Source organism: Cydia splendana, chromosome 14 (genome assembly GCF_910591565.1).
Source record: "Cydia splendana chromosome 14, ilCydSple1.2, whole genome shotgun sequence".
Taxonomy (NCBI): Eukaryota; Metazoa; Arthropoda; class Insecta; order Lepidoptera; family Tortricidae; genus Cydia; species Cydia splendana.
In genome coordinates this window covers 1446136-1471888 of record NC_085973.1, presented here as the reverse complement: position 1 = coordinate 1471888, position 25753 = coordinate 1446136, and the positions used below count along the sequence as shown (strand labels likewise).

General features: G+C 36.6%; 1 long non-coding RNA gene across 1 annotated transcript; it reads right to left on the bottom strand.

The window, feature by feature from the left end:
- Positions 1-23698: 23698 nt before the first annotated feature.
- Positions 23699-24602, bottom strand: LOC134796842 (uncharacterized). The gene is made up of 2 exons (XR_010145010.1): positions 24443-24602; positions 23699-24186 (listed from the first exon to the last, which is right to left on the bottom strand). It is a non-coding gene; the product is annotated as an uncharacterized LOC134796842 (long non-coding RNA).
- Between the last annotated feature and the right edge of the window lie 1151 nt (positions 24603-25753).

The following is a 25753-nucleotide window of genomic DNA, read 5'->3' as shown; positions in this document are numbered from 1 at the left end:
CTGAATCTTTGGCCATTTAATCTATAAACATATCTCAAAAAGAAAAAACTCTTATGATATCGATACGACTATTTGTTTAGGCGCGAGATATCACGACTCCGCCATTTTTAAAAATTTCCAAAAACTGGATTGACATAAAAAAATTATTTAATCATAGAATCTGGTCACAAAATTTCACGAGAATCGGTTGAGAATTGTGACCTGTAGAGGAGAACATCCGGACGGACATACGAAAGCAAAATGCCCGAGTCAAAACGTAGACTTTCGCTACGCTTCGGTCAATTAAAAACCCCATAATTGAAAAAAATATGCGGGGTTTCTGTTCAAGATTATCTGTTTTTATTTCTACTGAATACAGACAAACGTATAATCGAGCGAGTTTTCGCGTTCGGTTTTAATTCCAAAAGGGCTTTGAAAAAACACTTGTACTGCAGTAACTTAAATCTTTGTCTCGTCATGGGAATACGAGTAATAACATTTAATCACAAGAGCACTAGTTGATTAGACTACGTTTAAAAACAAAACGAGAAACCCATCCACATTACGTAATTAATTAAGTGGCACACAGCCATTGCATCTATCTAATTAATCTTACAAGCATCTATCAATGAATTAAATCTGTAAGGCTGTGATCGAAAAATTCTTTTGTAATACCGGTGTCACAAAGAAGTGATAGAGATATGAGAATATGTTTTCAACTACCGAGAGCTGCATTCGAACGATACAGATATCAATTACCTAGATTTGATATTATTCAGAGTGCATACTTATATATTGGGGTACACGATTCTAGCCTCAACGCTAGTCCTCAAAATTGTAAATAAGTAAGAAAAAAATACAAAAAGATGATGTTATAGGGTGGACATTTTTGCCATATAATATTTCTAAGCGTGTCCTATTGAGGGTTAAAACTTCTGAGTAACACTTACACGTGCTTATCCATGTGATTTTAGTACACATGTTCACTATAAATTTATTTCGACGTAAACAATATACCAATACATGGAGGAGACAGTACAGACAGACGTGCTTATCCATACTTTATTTCGCAATTAAAACATTTTCACGAACATCATAAAGTCTTATCATACAGTGACATAATTTAGTTCAACTGATAAACGTTGACTTGTGACTAACCAGAAAATATATGGCGTATTTCAAAAGACCATTAGGTACTCAGTAACACTGATAGAACACAGTTTGGTAATATTAATGAATATGAAACAGTATCTACAAGGTATCTACATACATTATGGCACATTAGTCTTAGATGCCGATGTAAATTTGAGATCAATGAACTCGGAAAGGAGGGCACTATTGCTTTAAAATTGTAAAGATTAATTAGCTGGAAGAGATCGCTCTTTAGCGTTAAGACCCCCTGTTGTTTAAACTCTACTTATGTGTCTATTCTTTGCATGAATTAGTTGTTGCTTGATGTGTCTAATTAAGAGCAAGTGCGTGTACTAATTGCATTGAATTCAATTTCGTTTTTTTTTTTCGTTTTCTCCAGTTTTATCTCTCTAGTTTTATCCAATTCCAAAGACCAACTTGGAATTGAATAAAACACACGATTTTTAGGGTTCCGTACCCAAAAGGTAAAACGGGAGCCTATTACTAAGACTTCGCTGTCTGTCCGTCCGTCCGTCCGTCTGTTCGTCTGTCTGTCACCAGGCTGTATCTCACGAACCGTGATAGCTAGACAGTTGAAATTTTCACAGATGATGTATTTCTGTTGCCGCTATAACAACAAATACTAAAAATAGAATAAAAGAAAGATTTAAATGGGGCTCCCATACAACAAACGTGATTGTTGACCAAAGTTAAGCAACGTCGGGCGTGGTCAGTACTTGTTTTTTGCATTTTATTTCCCGTTTTTTTTTCATTATGGTACGGAACCCTTCGTGCGCGAGTCCGACTCGCACTTGCCCGGTTTTTTATTCCTGTTTGACACATATTATTTAGGAGTTGGGGAGAATATACGATAATGCAACCAAACTGTTTTACAGTAACTATCTCGGAGCTACACCTGTCCTATGGCCTGGACTCGGTAATAATTAAGGCACAGTCTATGGCCTAGACTCTGTCATATATAAGCAGTTATTAAGGAACAGTCTATAGAGTGAGATATAGGAAGAGTCTTTGATTCGCGACCTCCCGCTCTCAAACATCGGTTTTAGACAGTGGAATTCTGTACGTATTTGGTATGTTATAGTCATTGGTAGGGTCCACCGAGTTGTAGCTATGGCAGTGTCGACACTGTTAACCTGATTGAAGCGTATATGGCGCGGCAGACACTTTGTCCCGCCTCACGTATTTTTTAGATGCATGGAATACTTCATTAGGCACCCATTAGGGTGTACTGCAAATGGAACAGAACCCTTACTTGTACGAATACACGAGGTAGAACGTTTTGTAGAATTATGAGACTGTCACACTGGGAGGTTCGTTCCAATCAGTTCATGACGCATACTTTAAACTTAAACTACTCTGTTAAGCCCGTCACACACGGAGTGATAATATACCGACAGATACCGTAAGATATTACGGCATCTGACGATATCTTTTACGTACTATTTGACAGAGTCCACACACGAAGCTATAATATATACATATTTTGGTATCATACGATATCTTATAACAAGGCATCTTAAGACACCTTACGACATATTTTGGGATATTTCATCTCTCACAATGTAGGTGCTAGACTGCGCGATATATGTTGCGTTTTTGCGTATTCATGAGAGATAAGAGACGATACATCATGTAATCATGATATGTCATGCGTGATAAAACTGCTGGTCAAAAAAAATCGAAGAGTCCTCAGGTTGTACTTGTACAACTACAACAGTAAGTATTATAACCGCAAAGCACTTTACGTTTTCTATACTACACTACACACCAACCAAATTTTTCTTGCCCATGTACTTATATTAGAGGTAGATATGAGCGCCGATAGGCATTTAGCCGGCGGCGGCGCGCCGGTCAATATCGGTCGGCGGCGGCGGCGAATCGGCGGCGTGGCCTTGAAACACCTTTGATTAATGAAAAAAGAATTCAAACCAAAATTTTACCGAATTTACACGTTTTTGCTGTAAGAAAGTTATAAAATAAGTGCATTTTTCAATTGCAAGCAAAATTTATCGAATAAAGGTACGAAAAAAGTTTTATATAGTATAAACGGTATCGAGCGGCATCAGAGGCGGTTTTAATCTTGGCGAGGCCCTGGCCGGAAGATCTTTGCGAGGCCCTTATCTATTGTGCTAAGTAAAAAGTAGCGGATTGACTGTATCAGGGAAACATCTGGTCGACTGTCCAAAGAGCCGAAGTGAGGAAAATCAAGCTCCGTTATTAACCAATATCGACCCAACAAACCAGTTTATGTCAAAAAGTGAGGCCCAAGGCCGAGCTCCACCTAACACCGAAGACCAGATTCCGACGCCTTCCCATCCGAGGCCAGAGGCTGAGCTGCAGGTAAGCATACAGCTTAGAATCGAACGCCAAGTGTGAGCTTGGCTGACGGCCGAATGCGCGGAGTGCCGATTACGGCGCGCTTCTGTGCGAGGCCGAAGGCCAAGCTGCAAGAGGGCAGAGCTTGGAATTGGTCCAGTGTAAGCAAGACCGAAGGCCGATAAAGACCGTGGCCATAGTGTTAAAGACCTCTGGGGCTCTCCTGTAGGTGCATTCGTGCGAGGCCAAAGGCCGTGCTGCAGTGGAGCTAAGATTGGAGAAGAACCAAGCATTTTAAAAGCGAGGCCAAAAGTTACGCTCCAAACAGGGCCGAAAACTTGGAGGTTCAGATAGCGGCTTACTTCTATGCGAGCGATGCGAGGCCAAAGATTGGTCTGCGAGAGAGCAAAGCTTGAAATTTGAACAATGGCCAAGCTTAAAATGAGACCTGATTCCGTTTCCGATGCCTTCCGTGCAAAGCCAACGGCCGGACCTTTGGGCGTGAAAACGCTTAATATCTGAAATTAACCCCCTTTTACACCTTTTTAAGACATTTAAACCATGCTTGCAATAATTGAATTCGCGGTGAATGACGGATGAGCTAGCCAGCTGGCAAAATTAGTCATTTCGTTGCTCTAACACTAGTAGCGCGGTTACCAAACAGAAAAGTTTGAATTTACCATCGATGTTTTAGAATTATATGAAACAAACAAACAAACAAACAAAATTTACTTTATTCATGTAGGCCTAGCAACAAGCTCTTATGAATCGTAATTAATCTTAATCTAATTATCAGAGCAATTTATTGATGTTAATATTATTCCATAATAAAATTGGATTATTATACATATCAAATTTAACACTAAAAATTTCACAAAAGGATCGTCAAACATTAAAAAGATTGTATAAAAAAATACTAGTCTAGAATTTCTAGAATAAAATCTAAATGTCAAAAAAAAAAGCATAAGTGACAAAAGAAGTAGATAGTATTACATCGGAATATCCATTTCCTCATCAATAATCAAATATACCTAATAAATAAATCATCATTTCGAATAACAATTAATCCCACGTTGTAATATCATTCATGTAGTCTTGTGTGGTATAATAAGCTTTAGAAATAAGTTTACGCTTTACATAATTCTTAAATTTATTAATAGATAATTCAGTAATATGGTTTGGAAGTTTATTATAAAATCTTACACAATTACCCATGAATGATTTTTTAATTTTATGGAGCCGAGTGAAGGGCACTGCGAGCTTATGTTTATTTCTAGTATTAATATTATGAATTTCACAATTTTTCCTAAAATTTACAATATTTTTATGTACGTACAGAATATTCTCATAAATGTATTGACAGTGCACTGTCATTATGTCAATTTCCTTAAATTTATCTCTAAGTGAGTCTCTATGGTTCATTTTGTATATTGCTCGAATAGCCCTCTTCTGCAGAACAAAAATGGTATTTATCTCTGAAGCACCGCCCCACAGTAAAATACCATATGCCATAATGCTATGGAAGTAACTAAAATATACTAATCGAGCTGTTTTCACATCAGTTAACTGACGGATTTTGCTCACTGCAAAAGCTGCAGAGCTCAGTCTATTCGAAAGAGTAGCAATATGGGGACCCCACTGGAGTTTAGAATCTAAAGTTATACCAAGAAAAACTGTACTATCAACTAATTCCAATTCCTCATCCTTCACAATGACACTTGTTTGCACATATGGACCTAAAATACCTTTTGAATGTCTATAAGCTATTCAGACTGGCGCCGTTAAAGATCTAAACTAGATAAAATATATATTATCTGATTCTGAACGTAGTAGTATCTAAAAAGGTCACGCCGATGCCACGCCGATAGCGCAGCGTCGGCGGCGGCGGCGCGTAAATTTTGTCGGCGGCGGCGGCGCGCCGGCGCGGCGCTCATATCTAATTAGAGGTCCGCTAAATAAAACTCAACCGAATCAACCGTAAATAATCGAAACATACCAACCTCACGACTACCATTACCGGTATTTATTGTGAGGAGATTGAATATCCGAGAAACGACACCCAGTGGACAATTGCTTTTGGAGAACTTGCATGGAAGATCGTGGCCAACAAAAAGTGAGATGTACACGAATGTTTAATAAAAACTGTCATAGACAAGAAATTGAAAATTGTCAAAAGCCAAAGGTATCATTAAGTGAAGCGAGGACAGTGTTCACAGGTCTTCAACCTGATACCTATTCACTATTCAGAATTAGATTAAAAAGTGTGCAATTTAGTATTGAGATATTTGAGGGCGTGTGATAGATAATCGAGTTTGCTGCGTTATGGTATAGATAGATAATAGTATAATAGATTTATATGGTTATATTTCGCTTTAGAAATATATTTACGAAACATGGCTAAATCGCCAAATACGTTTTTAAGCTTGAATAAATCTGGTAGGGTTTCTGTCTTGTTTTATCACAGTTAAATAAAATAAAATAAACACATCATAAAATGACATTCACTTTATTGAAGTCTGAATTTCAAATGTGAACATCACCACAAAACTCGATGTGTAACCAACATAATTGAAAGTGACATAAACAGGGGCCTGAAATATTGTTTACCATATGGCCGATGGTAAAACTATCTACAGAATACGTTCCCGATTTGTATCCTCCGGTTTTTGGTGTCTTCCGCGTGCTATATTAGGAGGGATAAAAAAGGAATCGGGTCGCGGCGAGGAGACATCTGCCGATGAAGTAAAAACGGATGATACGGGTACACTGTACAGGGTAGTACATAGTATGAAATATGAATTGTAATAAGTAAAGTGAGTACTTTGGAAATAATAAAAACAAAACAAGTCGCAGCACAGACAGGGCCAGTCATACCAAACCGTATGTCACCGTTAAAGTAGTGTTTATTAAATTTTGTTGCATGGAAAGTTTCATAGTTAATTACTGACCTATGTTGATCAGTTCTCTAATGGTCGTTGATGCAACTGGCCCTAATAAATAGTAACCTACTTCTCTAAAATATAGGCGTTTAGATACATGTTAAGCCTTCGAGTGGCATTGGCAGGCAGTCGAATGATGGTTAATCAAATTGATTGACAAAATGCTATAGCTAATCGCTATGAAACGGGTTTATTCCCAATCCAACGATATCTGGTGACCAAATTCTTGGCTGGAAAATCAGATGGCAGTCGCTATTCTTCTGTACGACAAATCATTTAACGGACAACCGGGCAAACGTTCCAATAGGTACTTAATAGTTAACAGCACAAATACCAGAATAATGAATAAGTAAAAGCTGGAGTCAACTCCGGAGAAGATTCCATCATCATGTTCATGTACTAAACGAAAGAAACTGACACATACAAATGAAATGATGCACATGCAAACGATTAACCCACATTAACGCCAAGTGATTACTAAAAGCGCATCAAAAGATAATGGAATTACCTCCAATACGATACAAGTCGTAACATTTAACATCACAATTTGATGAGCAATAAAGAAGGCCGTAAAATGGTTTATTGTAAAACGTCTGACCGATTCATTAAAGAACATGTATTATGACCGATAACGATTACTCCGTGAATGTCCGCTTTCGACAATCACGTCTTGATGCCTTCATAAAGCTAAGTGTTTGTGTTTACTACATGATAATTTTAAGTGAGTACTTTTACAACATATTCCAATCAAGACAGTGAACGTAGTTATTTGAATTGAATCCATAATGGTAATGAATCTAATGAAATACAATCCATCTTCGGAGTATTCTCTTTAAATTAAACGACGGGCTCAGGCTGCGGGCTGGATCCGGTCCGCGAACCCTCCTTATGAGCTATTGCAAATGGGAAGTGCGAGACCCGAAAACCTGGCCGAGGCCAAAAAGTTTGGAGACAGTGAAATAGATAAACAGCATACATAAACAGACTTTTTCTATTTTTGAACCTTTGTTAAGGACCGATGAGATCAAGATGATATCAAGCTGGTGTAAGATGTTATCAAGGAAATTGGCAGTGATATTGGCCGTGATATCGCCCGCGTCAACGCTGCAGCAGTAACGATAACCTTAGGGTTCAAAACCCTTGAAACAATTACAATAAAAAGCATCATTAAATGCAAATGTGCAATGCCTTCCGGAGCCAGTTAAGGTGCCATAAAACGCCCAGGCCAAATCTAAACGATCAACTCATTGTTTATCGCCTCACCTGACCGGTATAAAGTGGCCCCGAGGCAATCGCGATTTTTATTGCAGTGATTAAACGTTTCGCTATGTCTTTGATAATGATAATTGCTTCTTATTGATTTTTTAACAACAATTTTGGGCCGATTTTTATATTGTGTGCTTTTTTTCAAGTTTCGATAAAATTTGGCAATTGTGTATAATATAAGCGCAATTTGACCGTTGGTTTGTCTTTAAATATCTGGTACCTATTCATAACTCAATGGAAAATCACAAACACTTTTTCTGTGCCAAAAGAGGAAAAATATAATAACCCCGAAATATTGACACCGATTAATAAATGAGCCAATTAATAGTTAACCTCTAGCACGGATGTTTGTTTGCAGAGGGATAACGATAGATCGTCTAGGCCCTAGACCCCTAGACTCTAGGGGTCTCAATACTCTCAATATAATCTTATTTTAGATCATCTTATTTTGGGGACTTGTGAAGGATCACGTAGTTATAAATACATTTGTTGTTCAGAAGCGAAACTCCCTGCAAGGGATGGCTATTGGAATAAGGTCATGCCAATCATAACGATCAAGTTGAGCTAATGTTATACCTTTATACAAAAAGGTCTTCAACCATTCGTGATATTATGGCACATACGTCGTTTTCTTCCTGTGATAATGTAATGATAATGGCAGCTATAAAACGTACGCGGATGATGTTATTGATTTCAGAACACCCAGTCGTTCGTGCGGAAATGAGTTGAAGGGAAAGTGAGTGTTGGCAGTTATTTTAATATGCAGGATAAGATAGTGTAGCCTAGTTTTAGGACAATAAAAACTGTCATAATATATTCGTGACACGTTCAAAGTTTTTTTATCAATATTGAATGCCATTTTAAACCTGTAGGTACATTTTAAGCGATTTCGAAGTTTCTATAAGAAAATAATCCGTAGTCCGGTAGCTTACACCTTACATACCTATTTCCTACTGCATAAACTCATGTGTCCGTGCCACTTCAAGCAATAATATACACACATAAAGAGTTAAAATGGAGTGATATATATTGATATGAATACGTAACGAGATAGACATCACGGCGTAGAGAGTTTCTAGGTTTTCCTTTAAATGCAACGAGTCATGTTTATACACTGAGGTCTGAGAAATAGACGCCAAGTTAACTCTATTTGTCTAAGCTAACTCTGCACCAACTCTGAGCCGATTAAATGTGGACGTGCCAAAATAAACGTCATGTCACTTCCACAATTCTCCCCTCATCTACTCGAAGGTTAGCTGGAAGAGATCCCTTACAGGGATAAGTTCGCCTTTGTACCTTTATTTCTGTAAATATTATGTAAACCTGTGTTGTGTACAATAAAGTGATTACTACTACTACTACTACTACTACTACTACTACTACTACTTCTACTACTTCTACTACTACTACTACTACTACTACTACTACTACAATTTCTACTTCATTACAAAGTTTGTGCAGTAGTTACCACAACACATACAACAAGTAAGCTTCTGTCATTGCAACTCCTTTAGCTAATGTGCGTGTATTTTGTGTAATTTTTTTTTTTATCTGACTCAATAAGTATTATGCTTTGAGGTCTTTTCTTGTACGTGAATACGATGCAGAAACCTAGTTTTTCTCGGTCACAAAGACTAGAATCATAAAAAAAAGATTGTATGGCGTAACCTTCAGAAGACGGAACAACTAACTTGTTCACCCACACTGCAATGCGGTTCGAATTTTCTCTAACCATGTTGAGTTATTAGATCTTATCAAGTTTTACCTCATACAAAGGTTGTGTACAGTAAAAAAAAATAGAATTTAATGAGTACTCTAAATACTGAGTCCGACTTTTTATTCGGATGTTGTGATTTCGAATCCTAGCTCGTATCAATGAGTTTTTGGAATGTATGTACGATCGTTATTGAATGTTTAACACAATCTTTTCGGCTAAGAAAAACATCGTGCGACCGGCATATTTCTGCTACCTATGAAATTTGAATGCTGCGTTTTGTATTACATATTTTCGATTTTACGAGTAGGTAACTACACTCATGTTATAATGAAATAAAGGGCCCAATGCCACATAGAATATGCATCGCAACAATTTCAGCTTCATTGAGCAGATTAAAGTTCCGTTCTGACATGTTGTAGGCAAGGTTAACTATATAATAGGTAATTTGAGTTAGCCAATGCTTACGTCAACTTAACGTGTTGACATGTGAATAATTATAATAAATTTACAATTAATAGCGAGTTGGAATTAATATATATAGATTCGAAAACTAAAAGTTTAATCGGCTGCTTGAGTACGCATGTGGACATAGGTATGTGTGCACTCATCATATTACTCATAAATATGTCCCATATCTCTTATATCAGCGAATTAAGAACAATGAGACATATTTTTGAGTAAGTTCTATCAGTTCTATGCACCCTAGGGTTGCCAGATCGAAATGCGCTATTATAGTGATTAAATATCATTTTTTCGGGATTTTGGGACTTAAGTCGGGAAAAAAACCAGTCAAATGTAATTGTATTAAAAAAACGATATTTTACATTATTGGCACTACGCTCGACGACAATTCGGAACTTGAAATTATTGTTTTATAACGTGAAGCTGTTTTTCGGGACAATTTTCACTTGGTCGGGAATCGGGAACACATGCTAAAAATCGGGAGAATCCCGCCAAATCCCGACCATCTGGCAACCCTAACCCATATTGTTGGTATCGTCTTGGGTCGTCCCATTAGTTTTTCGTCAAGTTCTTAAATTAGTCCTATTCTGCTTTCGTCACTCATTCTACATTCGTCACAATCGTCGGTGGCTTTCAATGTAGAATGAGTGACGAAAGCAGAATAGGACTAATTTAAGAACTTGACAAAAAACGAATGGGACGACCCAAGACGACGCCATATTTTTACACTTGACTGTACCTACGTAAAGGATTCTCACAACGAATTACGTTGTCCTCTCTAATGCTTGAATCGCTTGTCAAGTTAAAAGTGTTGCTGACACTTAGAGCACACCCACCGATTAGAAATAGGTGTGCCCTCAAGTCTAGACATTCATTAGGGAACTGAATGGAGTGACAGCTTACCGAGTCACTGCAGTTTCAATATCGTTCAACACCACAGCTTTGCCATTGAATACTCCAATAAATTAACGTGCGTGGTATCTTAGTCACAGAAAAGGTTTTATGTAAAATACAATGAGGATGTTTGTATCAAGAAATAAGTTTTTGGCAAAAATTTCATTTTTGGTACAAGCTTTTATCGCCGACTGTACTTTTCTTCCACAGGCAACTAATACTCATCGAGACAATTCTAAAAACCCCAAACACAATTAGGTTTCGTTGTTTTATCGCAGAGTTCCTATGGCCACCTCCGGTCTCCATCATCAGATCAGCTCGATGACACCATAATATTGCATTGTCACCCGACTTACGTATGTATGCAAAATTTCAGCTCAATCGGAAACCGGGAAGTGGATCAAATTTAACTTGCAAGATTTGATTACACACAGACAGACAGACAGACAACGGTCAGGTGAAACTAAATAAAAGCTTGTAAAATAAGCGAGCATCACACTCGTTTCTTCCTAGAACGTGCATAATAAGATTAATAAGGAATGGGTATTAGCATAGCTAAGGTGTCGCGTTATGCGCTCTGGCATGGAGTGGAGTTCTTCAAGAAGCCAATTTTGATATTACTCAAATCAAAGATCGCGCAACGCCTCAGAAGCTCCTTTGATGTTTCTTATCGACGCGGCTTGTTTGCTGAAAAAAATGTCTTTATTCACCGTGTCTACAAACCTGCTGTTGTACATTGTTTTCCTCGATAAAGTATAGGTATTAGGTACTTTACCGAGGAGCTCGGTAATTATTTCCTTATATTGACATCGTAACATACCTAATAGTCACGTATAAGCTGTAACCATAGGTGACAATGCTACGCCATTTAGCTTGACCGCAGTATGTTAACATAGATGCGATTAGAGGCGGCTAGGCTTAAGGCGATATGATTCGACTCATCAACGAATCTGAGGGGGTGAGGTGCGCGGCAAACCGTGAAGCCCCGCCCGCGCGTCCCGCGACCCGCTCGCCGAGATCGTGAGCGCGCGCCGCGCACGGTAAACATAGCAGACGGGTCACAGTATAATGATCTTATGATGGCAGTATTTTAACTAGACCGGGAAATGGGCACGTTTTAGAGTTTTTATTGTATATGTACGTATGTATTTTTTGCACTACGTATTTCTGATCATTTCATGTAGAATTATTATTTTTATATAGACATGTGTACTTATTATTGATCAGTAAAGAACGTTTTAATTTCATGGCAGCGTGTTCGAGTTAAAGTACCTAAAGGAAAGTAACAATTTTAAAGGAGACGGTCAATTAAGGGTTCTCTTTATAAAGGTTATTAACCTTAATCAATAATTTTACTTTACAGATTCCTTTAACTCAATAACGCTGCCGTGAAATTAAAACGTTGTTACTGATCAGTAGTACTTATTTATAAGGTCTAAAAACAAAAAAAAAACAGTTTCAAAGTAAATTTCTGATAACTTTTTGTCAGTGCAAGCCTTATGGTTTCGTCTTGGCAACATTTTACATGAAAATGTTTTTGGTGGGTCTCATTATCACAATTTCCAATACTTTTGTTGCCTAACTTAATAAATTATTGTTTACAATACCTATCGACTTTATACCTACTTTAATGATCACACAATTTTAACGAAACAATGTTTTCAAGAAAATAATTCAATCAAGTGCGAGTCAAACTCGCGCACCGATGGTACCTACATTTTATTAAGTACATTATATAATTTTTTTTTTAATTAAGTTGTATCTGACTCATCATCATCATCTCAGCCATAAGACGTCCACTGCTGAACATAGGCCTTCCCCTTGGACCTCCATTCCGATCGGAAGCGATCGGAAGCGACCCGCATCCAGCGTCTTCCGACGGCCTTAACAAAGTCGTCTGTCCATTTTGTGGGTGGACGTCCTACGCTGCGCTTGCTAGTCCGTGGTCTCCACTCGAGCACTTTTCGACACCATCGGCCATCTTCTCTGCGCGCAATGTGGCCTGCCCATATATATATATAACATTTTCAAGAAGTCTGGTCGCTTGTGGTAAAAAAAAATGTATGGAGAACAGAGTGGCCAACTTTCTTAAAAATAGTTTATCTAATACTGATTCTAAAATGGTATCACACATGCTATTTACATTTCTACAAATAAAGATATGGCCTAGATGGTGTTTAAAGTGAAGTATGGTGCTAACTAGTAAAAAAGACAAAAGTCCGATTATCTCGAAAACCACGAAACTTTTACTAGACCTATAAGTGCATTTTCTGGACCAGCCTAAGCTGCCCTGTCGATGGTTAGAAGGTTGTCCATTACTGGACATCCTGTATAGAGATGTAACTAACCCAAATCGATAGTCACAGCAAGCGATTACGATTGGATGGCACGTAAACTGAGGTATCGAATTGTGACGTATAATTAATTTTTATTTGCGATTTAAATAAAGCTAGAATTATATGGTTTTCGCGCAAGGCATTTAATACACCGACCGAGTAGGTCGCACCCATCGTCAAAATCTAAACTAACTGGGGATCTATTTTAAAGTTTATTTATGTTATTTCTGTGTCAAATTTGTTGTCTGTTAGGTGACGATAAATATATCCATATTTACAGTTGATTATCCACCTTTTCCTTATTTTTATTAAAAGAAAAATGATAAATTCATATCGATTTACTTAGACGACTACCGATTCATAAAGGTGGTGTCCGGCTAGCCCTAAAATTAAAAAAAAAGACGTAGAACGTAAACGTTCGTAGTGCAATTGTTTTCCTTTGTGATTTCGATGTGCGAGACATTTTACGTTGTATTGCTGTTGTGAGTGACAGATGTCAAATAACGCAAATAAATATGCACACAGTTTATGTCGGTGACTTTAGTTCGTCTACGGATCTCCTCATTTCTGATTTGATGACGCAGAGAAACTCCGAGCATAGCCCTCTCCATAGCTCGTTGAGCGACTTTGAATTCTCAGATAAGGCCGATAGTGAAAGACCACGTAACTGACTGAATAACACAAAATATTAAAAAAAATTGTCTTATACCCGCCTTATTTTGAACTCCCTGTAATCACACCCCGTATTCCGCACCCTTCACAAATAATCTGATTTAGTAAAGTTTACTAAATGTTTTTTTTTATGATCTTGATCGCGTAATAATGTGTAAAACCCAAAATAGCGTCTTAAAACGTATAAAATTTTTTATAATGTGATCTTATTAAGCATTTATATGAGAAGAGCGACAAAATTTTACGATAGTTATTTATAAATTTTTATTCGTTTTCAATAAAGAAGGAAGTTTGAGAAAATTTTGTTAATTAACAATTGCCTAAATAACTTTAAGATACATTTCTACAAGTAGTACATTTGTTGACATGTTTTAAATACACCATATTATTTTTTTTATTTGAATGAATATTTAATACCTTTAAAATTATATTTAATGTTACGTAATCGCTTTTTCACGCCGAAAATGAGGCGTGGAGGACTGTGTTCAGCGTTGAATAAAAAGTATAAATAATGGAGATACAGTCCTGCAAGTATATAATGTTGTATTGGAAATATCCTCCTCTTTAATAATATTAACTAGATTTTGCCCTGTGCGCGGGGCCCGAGGGCCCCGCGGTACGCGTGTTGTTTGCTGTTGGTGCTGTTGTTGACGTGTTGTTGTTGCTGTTGTTTGTGCTGTTGTAATTGCGTAGTAGCTTGTTTTCCAAAGGGAAAAAGAAACAAAGTTGTACTTTTGCTCGGACAAACAGATCCGCGTGCGAGCACTTCATTCCTGTAGCTGTAGCTCGGTAGCAGTCTGGTTATGTGAGGGTCACAGTTCTAACCTAACCTAACCCACTTTTCTGGTAGCAGTCCGTTTCTGTGAGGGTCGCATTTCTAACCTAACCTAACCCACTTTTCTGGTAGCAGTCTGTTCCTGTGAGGGTCGCAGTTCTAACCTAACCTAACCCACATTGTTGGTAGCAGCTCCGCTTATCAAGAAAGTTGACTTTGTAGGACGTTTGGTGGAACTGCATTGTATTGCGATATGCATAGGCATAGGGTAATTTTTTCAATTATTTCAATTTGACATTTTAAATTTATTTAAATTTATGATTATGATGATAAATTTGCACGCTTGACGGGCGTGGCGCGTTGCATGCGATCCAAAGCCGGGCGCCTTCGGCACCCTCATACTAAAAGCGTAACACTATACATATATTGTAACATCCCCATACTGTATCAATCCAAATAAATAATTTCTGATTTTCAAAGGAGTCAAAGAGCACGAAGGAATATAATCATTTTGCAGATCGGATCAGTAAAGGTGAAATACTGTAAATATATCATACTTACATACTCACAATTATATTATCTAGGAATATAATATTATTTACCTATATTGAGATTGGTTGCTGACCTAGTGAAAATACTGAAATATTTTAACTGTTGATGTAGGAAAGCTAGGCGCTTTCAAGCACCTCGTAAAGTATTAGATGCTTCTGTTATCAGAAAGTGTGTTTTTATAGCACTTAGTGACTTTTTCTTACGTTTCATATGCTTTGTTTCCCATTGTTTGTAAATGGTAAAATCACGTGACCGCGCGGAACACACTGACGCAGGTCCGTCCTCTACAAGCGCTGCCGCGCGACTGAAGAGGGCGTAAGTGCGTTCGCTAGTGATGGCGGTTGCGGATTTAGTAGGTATTGAAACATAGAAATTATTTTAATGATGTTACCGAGACAAAGTGATCCAAATCATCTAGATTATCTTATTACCTATACATTTATGTAAAAAACAAGTCTAAAAAGTTTGTATTGTAGCTCTGAGATTGATTTATTGTTAAAAAAAGGCGTAACTTTGGATTTTTTTTCTATCGAGCAAAGTTTATCTAATCATGTTTTTGAGATCCAAAACATATCTGCCAGATCCTTAAGTATAAGATATATTTTTTTCACAATTTTAAAACATTGTTTCTTATATTTCCGATGGATTCAAAAAACTGGTTCGCTTAGCTCGCACGGGAAAAGCACGCCTTAAAATTAAATATCAAAAGCATTAAAGAACTAACACGGGTAATAAAGCAAGCTTCCGGATACCAGTGATCGGTATTTACTCTTTTACCCTTCGGTAAAAGAAACACAATATCTTTGTAAAAGAGTAAAAAGCGATATCTTAACTTCAAATACAACACGAAAGTAAAGATAACAAAAATTCTTCCGAAAATCCGGAATATGAACTCTCTAAACTCCATAGATTTATTCTAATTGACATTCCTTCAAAGCTTCTTATATCTCATTTTCTCAAGGCAAAACCTCCCACGGGATTAATATTAATACTAATAAATTTTCTGGTCCCTATTAAATTCGCTATCTGACCCATATTCGGTTAGGTATTTTGGTTGAAGGTTTTCGTAAGACATAACCAAAGTTATTAAAAGGAATACTCGTATATGTTTTAGCATGTCTTGCGTTGTCGCGAGGCTCCTTAGGTCAAACGTAGGTCAAAAGGTGTCAGATATAGGTCATATCATATTTGAGCACTTGAGCAGCTTATTTCACTTGACATGAGAGTTGAGTATTAAGCAATCGGTTTAAGCATTTTCGACGCATCGCCACAAAATATTAGTAGTTGACAGGTAGACACTTGACACAGTGAACGAAACTATACGTAAGCCTGATGACGTGTCAACAATGTGACATATACTTACCCATGCAAATAACGTCTAAAATAATATAATATACTTACAACACCAAACTTACAATAAAAAGTAACCTAAAATTAAAACTACCTACAAAACTAAAACTAAAGCTAAAAAAGAAAACAACCTAAAAATCTATATCTAAAGACGGCCCCTGGGGCATAGTGCCAAGGATGCTGGCAGCATTTCCTCGCTGAATCGCAACGCTTCTTCGTTGAGCGAGGAAGCTGCCAGCTCTATTGTCCCCAGTGACCTCGACCAGCCTTTTGGACAAATTTAAGCCTTATTATCAACAAGAAAAGTTGTACAGTCACGTTTGAATAAAATCGATACGAACAAAGTACCATGATCAATGAAGTGTCGGTTGCACGAAACCATCTATCACCATAAAACGTTCGGTGAAATTTATTGCATGAGGATTTTCATAGTTCTCTGCAGAATGATGTTGATCACTTTAAACTCTCGCGTTTTGTACACAACACACACATAAACATTAAACTTTAACGGGTAGCTGCAATTTCTTTGTCTACCCCGAACATTTTTTTAAACTAGTTTCGGGTAGTTTAGTGGTGTTTTATTTATATCTCCGTTGACATTTGCTGCGACGTCAGTCTTTCCGTGACCACAGCTAGTGCAACTCAGCTGAAACGTCGGAATTTAAGGTAAAAACAATGAAATTATATCGCGGTAGACCCGTTTGTGTAATTAAATATGATGTTGATCAGTCCATCGATCAGTGATTCAGTGTGGACAATAGTATTCATAACATAACAGCAAATATTGTACGCCACTTCTACTTTACCAACACTCTATGCTCGCAACTTTGTTTTCGAGGAAACGCTCGATATATGTACGTAAATATAATAACTATTACATGGAATATCGAGCGACTCTTATCTCGACCACATTTTCCCTGTTCACTAGGAAGCCTAGTTATTGTGGTCTATCGTTCTAGATAATGGTGTACTCTGGGAAATGGCGCGTAAAACAATCATCGACTTCATCAATAAAGCATGTCATAATTTCATAAAAGTCATAGGTACATATAACTAGTGGCTCTGTGAGCTGTAGACCTCGCGAGCAGAGCTTGAAATAACATGGTGCTAAGAGCTTTAAATACACCGTGTTTTTTTTGATTTCCGTTAATTTCAAGGGTGCATTCCTGAGCTTAAATCAAGTAACTTTCTCAAAGACACCGATGTTCTAATTAAGTCCATTTCGGAGATAATCCATAATTTATTTTTTTACTATAAGGCCTCTACAAGCGTGTACACTTGCCTTAGGGCCGGCTTACATATTGATTAGTGTTTAGAATGAGTTCATACATTTGCTACTAAACTTAAGTACAATCTCGGTCGATTGATGTACGAAATGACATTGATATGTCACAGATTTCAATTGTTTGGTTGAGTTAAATGTAATGCCCGTGTTACAACAACGCTATATGCTACATTTAATTACTTTTTAAACAAAAAAAAAACAAAAAAGAAAACAAAAAAAAATTTTTTTTTTGAAAATTAACTATGCCATTTAGTTCTTATAAACGTACTTTAACTATACCCCGAAGTTAACGGAATTCAATAAAAACACGGTGTATAGTAAATTAAAGAAAAACAATACGAAATTTATGTGTAAAAAAATACAAAAAGTTATAATATCCCAGCATACAATTACTGGGGATCGAACCCAGACCCTCTGTGCAAACAGAAAAAGCGAACGTTTACAAACTGAGCCAAATAGTTCTTAGATGGGTTGACGAAATTTAGCTACTCCTTCTCAAATTAAAATTAGTTAAAATTAAATATCTAAATACCGCCTAAACCAGCGATAATTTTTTTCTGCATTTTTTGCTATTAACTCTGTAAACATGTTTCAAAAAGAAAAAAGTCTTATGATATCGATACGACTATTTGTTTAGGCGCCAGGTATCACGACTCCGCCATTTTTAAAAATTTCCAAAAACCGGATTGACAAAAAAAATTTATTTAGTCATAAAATTCGGTCACAAAATTTCACGAGAATCGGTTAAGAATTGCGACCTGTAGAGGAGAACATCCGGACATACGAAAGCAAAATGCCCGAGTCAAAACGTAGACCTTCGCTTCGCTTCGGTCAATAAGTGATATAATACGTCGTTTGAGTAGACTTTCGTTTTCGATTGAGACCTGTTTATACGAGTAGTAAATATTTTGCAATAATTCCTGAGACGAAAACAGCCGTTTTGTATATGGCTTTGCCTAGCCAAGATGCAAAACGTTTGCAGCGTAGCGAACGAAACTAACGTCTCTCTGTCGCACTAATATAGACGAGTGATAGAGATAGAGAGCTACGTTCGAACGCACAAACACTAGATTTTCAACCATTTCTGCACATCATTTGCGCTCAAACATATAAGTACAATGTATTATTTCCGTTTCACTTATTAACAGCCATTCAAGTGTAAATTAAATATAATCATAATCATGGGCTCATTTTAATTAAGTAAATAAATGACCGGACAAATTCACATGTCCCGTCAGAAATTAATCAGGCGACAAAGATCTCGTTCATAATTAAACTAATGATCAAACGCTTAGATTATCGTTAAAATTACTCAGTCAAGGCTGGCTGCATATTAATAGTGTTTAACTTGGCTGATTTGCATAAATAGACATCAAACTAGACAACAATGCGTGAGTTTCTCAGCATATAAAAAGGCAATTAGGGCAATGTGATACTTGTGGTGGTGGTATGGAAAAGAAAAACTAACCAGAAACGCTGATTTTATATGAGGCAAACTAGCACACGGATCGCCTGATAATAAGCAATTACCGTCGCCCATGGATATCTGCAACACCAGAGGGGTTGCAAGTGCACTGCGTGCTTTAATATGGGAGCAGAGGGCCTACCGCGAACCACGTTCGATGTGTTACCTCTCTGTCGCCCTTGTAAATTCGTACGTAAGTGTGACAGGGAGGCAACACGTCGAACGTGGTTCGCGGTAGGCCCTCTGGTACGCTCTTTTCTTGATCGAATTCGAAGGTCGTACCGATCTGGAAATGCATTCCACGGTTTAGCAGTGCGAGGCAGTAATTTTTTGGAGAAACGCACTGTTCAGGAATTCCAATGATTAGCAATCAATCTAAATTAAAATCCACCCTAATGTTAATGCGGAAGTAGGTAAGTTGTTTGACTGTTACACTGTTAAAAATTATGTAATTTTACATGCAAAAAAATTACATAATCCTGTAAAATTCCCGAAAAATCTGGGAAATTTACGGAAAAATATGACATTTTACGTAATTCTCGTAAAAATTTACGAGAATTACGTAAAATGACATATTTTTCCGTAAATTTCCCAGATTTTTCGGGAATTTTACAGGATTATGTAATTTTTTTGCATGTAAAATTACATAATTTAATTTAAAATTACATAATTTTTAACAGTGTAACTTGTTACGTGTAAATCTTAATAACTAAATAAATCTTTATTTACATACAATATATAGGTACAGGGTGGAAAGGCACGACGATCCTTCCCGGAAGTATTAGGTCGTTTAAGTGATACAGAGACTATTGGTAATGGTAAGAATCGTTAATTGAGTAAAAAATAAAAATTGCAAAAATACTACTTTTTAACTGTGGTGATAACCCTATAGCATGTGCACATGACGGCTAGATTAAGGATCTCCGTCGGGAAAGCTCGGGACTTTACACTTTTTTCCGATCGTTGACAGTATCGCAATGATGTATGAATGACGCATAAATGTCAAATAAATCAAATGCATGCAAAAATATTACAAACAATTTTATTACTTTCTTAGATAATTACTTTTTTCCAATATTTAATACTATCTTCTTTTCACATACGGTGTTCAAATGTACCTCCGTGTATTACAACGCCGCCGCAGCCCGTACCCGAGTATGTCGATGCACATGCGATATAAAGTCTATTTCAATAGAACTTGCTAACTATGTAAACAAACCGCCATATTGAAATTGTCTCTGAATGATGAATTTACTAGTGATGGGCAAGACTCCTACTTACTACTTAACTAATGTCAAACCATATCGAATAATAAAACTAGTGGCTCTGTGAGCTGTAGACCTCGCGAGCAGAGCTTTAAATAACATGGTGCTAAGAGCTTTAAATATAGTAAATTAAAAAAAAAACAATACGAAATTTATGTGTAAAAAAATACAAAAAGTTATAATATCACAGCATATAATTACCGGGGATCGAACCCAGACCCTCTGTGCAAACAGAAAAAGCGCACGTTTACAAACTGAGCCAAATAGTTCTTAGGTGGGTTGACGAAATTTAGCTACTCCTTCTGAAATTAAAATTAGTTAAAATTAAATATCTCAATACCTCCGAAACCAGCGAAATAAATGTTCTGAATTTTTGGCCATTAAATCTACAAACATATCTCAAAAAGAAAACACTCGTATGGTACCGATACCACTATTTGTTTAGGCGCGAGCTATCACGACTCCGCCATTTTTAAAAATTTCCAAAAACCGGATTGACAAAAAAAATTTATTTAGTCATAGAATCTGGTCACAAAATTTCATGAGAATCGGTTAAGAATTGCGACCTGTAGAGGAGAACATCCGGACATACGAAAGCAAAATGCCCGAGTCAAAACGTAGACCTTCGCTTCGCTTCGGTCAATAAAAAAGTAAAAAACTTATTTTTAATTTGTTTAATCACGATCAGAAGCCAAATTAGTACTTAAGAATGATGTATTGATGTATTTTATAACCGCGGCGGTAGGTACAGAGCGTGGGTTGGGTAGTGTGTAGCGGGTTTATATCACAAACTTTAGTCACAACACTACCCATCATAGACAATTGTAGAATTTAAAAGAAACAAAACCGTCATTCCAACAGGTCCTAATAACCTAACTTATGAACCCATTTTAAACTTTTAATTAAATATCCAAGATACAGTTATATGTTTATGTATTTTACGGAACGGACCGTTTCAATAGTGTATATGTGTATGGTTTCAATGGTATTTGATGAGGTGGTGTGAAAATTCAAAGAGAAACAGTGATAAAACAAAGTTACGTTGTTTGTTTACATAGTTAGCAAGTTCTATTGAAATATACTTTAGTGTATGCTCTTCGTCATTTATCCTCCGCAGAAAGCACCAATTAGCCTTTGTCTCATTTCGTCCGCAGTTTCACATTCCGTTTGGTTTGGTACACCATATCTTTTACACAGCCCCACAAATTTAAATAGCCACGAGCATCTAACATTTTTATTTGAAGAATATGACATTCAATAAGTATAGTTCAATGAAAATTTAATTTCAAACATCAGACGTCTTGTCTATTTCCTACCACGCAAGAAGGTTTGTTAGTTTGGTATTGAAGAAGTATTTATTCTTGATTTATTCTTAGTATTTCATTTTTGCAAGTTCATTTGGTGCAACTAACACAACCTACATGTAATTTTTTTATATTTTAAATAGTTTCCAATTATTCGAAAATAATTTTGTGAAACGTGTTAAGAAACTAAAACCTTTTTATCAGTCAAGGAAACCAGAGATATTTATAAGACGATTGCGTACTTTTGAGTGGTTGTCAATGTCACCATTTGAACTGTCGTTGTAAACAATGTTGTGGTTAGTATTATTAATATTAAGGAATAACATAACTATTTCATTCAAGTATTGAACAAGTGGAACCACTAAGAAAGCGAAAATCCTGCAATGATTCTTACCGTGCTGTAAGCAGACCTAAAAATGGTTAGATGGCAACAAATTAGCATAATTTCCTGTCGAATACTGATTGTTTACAAGTAAGTTCATTGACCCTGTCACCTGTTAGGGTTAGAACAAAGTAGTTTTTTGCGTGGATGTTTAAAAGGTCATAATTTAGAAACGGTTGCCCATATTAACATAGTTTCTATGGAGAAAATATAGAGCTTAGGCTAAACTATCTCCCATTTCCGGAAAGGATCGTCGTGCCTTTCCACCCTGTATACAGTGGTACTACTAAACGAAATTAATAACTAGCTTAAATCTAAAATAGGCCCTTGAGGCATTGTACCAAGGATGCTGGCGGCATTTCCTCGCTGTATCGCAATGCTGATACGTTGTGCGAGGTAGCCGCCAGCTCTTCGGTCACCAGTTACGTCAACCAGACGCTTCGCGATTTCTGCGAACAACTTATGCGCGCTGGGACCCCATGGACCTAGAGTTTCAACAGTTTCACACACTCAATCTTAATTGAGTTTCATGAAATTAAGCATGAACTAGATAAAATAAGTCATGGAGAGTCAGGGAGACATGAAAATTGATAGATACTTAATATCGAATCCCACCCGTACGAAGCTGCGAAGACAGCTATACATAATTAATCTTAGATCTCTAGACAATCTTGTGTTCTAAGCACTTGTATAGACTATAGACTCTAGGCATACAGTTAGAATCTCACCGAGTGAAGGGAAATTAAAGAAACACTAAGTACTTTTGCAAACGTAATAAACTGGTATTAAAATTGTTAATTCCCTGTTGGAATTCCTTGATTGGCAAGCTTTCACTGATTGGACAAGGATGTAGGATGAGAAGCATTAGCGGGAAAACTAAATATTTATGGAACTAACTGTGGAATTCTAAATAGTAAATTGTCGCAATTCCGCATTACATACATACATGGGTTTTATTTATTAACAAGCAACTTCAGATTACTCTATCCTCTATATCGGCCTCATCATCATCACTATTCTTAAGAGCTTGGCTCTTATCGGTGGAGTAATCGCCATTCGTTCCGTTCTTCTCTCTGCCACTGTTTTGAGCTCCTGATACGTCACTACACTGACTACGTTGATTTTCTCTTTGGGTATCGGCCTACAATACAAAAATAATTGCCAGTCTTTGATCTAAATTAGAAACAGAACTGAATTTGTTACGTTTTAAAATCGAACGAAACGAAACAATGCAAATATGTAACTAGATCCGAACCCGCGACCTCCAGTTTAGCCTCGTAAGGCCCAAGCTATTTTTAGGACGTTTATCATATCTACCCAAGGGCCTAATTTTAGGTACTTATACTAGCGGCCCAGACCTTCTACTTGCTATAAAATCTGAAATTGGCATATTTTTAGCTGAAGTCTTATTAAGTACTGTAAATGTAAGTATTATGAATAAAATTAATTTAAAATTACTCGAAAAAAAAATGTCCTATTTTTAGGTCACTGGGATTATATTTTGTGAATATTTGTTATTTTATCTAGTCATTACATTTGCAATAAACCAATGAAATAGCTGTGAATCATTAAATAAAAACGAACATACATATTTCATAATTATTTTTATTTATGTAGGTAGTACATTACAGTTGTACAAAAAATCTAAACTTATGTATTCTAAACATCAACAAAAAGCACTTTCTTCTAAAATATTATCACATCAGCCTCAACTTTGTTTAACAATTGCACTTTAGTCTTTATTAAGGATGAGATCAAGTTTCTCACATTACTTATATAAACAATTAAACATCATAAAAAAGAAATTCGAGTCCTTGAATTTCCACGAGAACGGCGTGAAATGTGAGATTCTGCAGGCGTGACATTTTTATTTCCAACCGAAGCAGTAACCATCTGGGTCTCTGGAGGAACTAGTTCATTTTCATCTTCAGATGACGAAGATGTTGAGGAGTAAGAAGGCTGATCACGTCTCGGGGGTTGAAAATCCGCATCAAATATGTCATCATCGTAATCACTTATTTCTAAGTCGGATTCGTTTAGATTTAAATAATTTTCTAATTCTGCATCCCTCAAGCCTGTAACAATGCAACACTCGGAATAAACGCCCGAAGTCCCAAATTTATGACAAAACAATTATATTGTACTAATGCAATAACATTCCATCGACCTAATTTTAGGACATCGAAATTTACTCGCATCTCCTGCTCGAAATAAATGATAGCGGAAAAAAATTTTTAGTGATCGTCATAATACAAAGCTTAAATAAGTATTTTTAATTAAATTTAGGTTAAAATAATTTAAGATTCTGGTGAAAAAAACGGATTTACTTACAACGTTTTCGCGAGGACGCCATCTTCCCAACATCCGCGTGCCAAAAGACTGTCATTTGATTGTCAAACGTCAAACTGACAGGTAATCATAATAGCTGCGTTCAGTTCCGCCATATTTAAGAAATAAAGGTTTCTTTACACGCAAAGATTTAGGATCGGTACGTGTCAGAAGTGAATGACCTAATTTTAGGACTCTGGGCCGCTAATTGATAAATTAATATAGTTGCTTGGGCCGGAAGGACTACATTTCTCAGTCCTAAAAATGGGACGTTGGGCCTTACGAGGTTAAAAGCACAATGTATAGTTCGGCTACCAACACTTTGTGGAAAAGTATAAGTACATAGCAAAAGTAAAAGTAATCAATGCAAATGAAAATGGGAAGGAAGTCATCAATCAACTCACAGTCCAAACATTATCTCGTTGAAACCGCTCAGGTATTTCCGAAAGCCGGAATTTTATGCAAATACAAGAGATTTCGTTACAATCTTACCTTGCACCTGTTACTCGTAGTCAGCCTTGCCAACCTGTTCGGATTTCTGGGCTATTCCCACTGTTTACAGTGGAACTGTCGTTGAAATATTTTAAACAGAATTCCAATAACAAAAAAAATAACCGCCGAAAAAAAACTAAAAGGAAATAAAAAAACCGGCACTAACACGAAACGAATCGACCAACAAAAACAATAGCGCACTGAAAAGAAAAAAATAATTATTTTGTCTTCAATAACGCAAGTGAATACCTATGAACTATGTATATACATACTTCTGAAATCAATCACACAAATCTGCGTATTTATATATTTACAATCTGTTATTTTTGGAGTCGGTGCAGGTGCTTCACTAAGGTGCTCAAGTTTGTTTGAGGCTGGCATTTTTGTTGGTCGATTCGTTTCGTGTTAGTGCCGGTTTTTTTATTTCCTTTTAGTTTTTTTTCGGCGGTTATTTTTTTTGTTAAAAAGTTTTTATTTTATAATTTTCTGTGGCTATAATTTATCCAAATTTTTACATGCTTAATTTTTGATTACTTTTAAAAAAATAGCTACCTACCTTGCTTTAGCTATTAACTGTTATATTAATAATCCTACTTTAACTATTATTTTGTTCTGTAATATAAATAAATTACCCCTATTTTCCCACCCTTAGGGTAGGATTTTTTTCCAAATTTTTATTATTATTACGACTACTCTGTAAAAAGTTGTGCGTGGTCATACGTTACAATCGGTGAGTGAAAAAATCAATCATCCCCTATTTTCCTACCCTTAAGGTTGGATTTTTTTTTCCAAATTTATATGGGACCAACTTCGGGGTATACC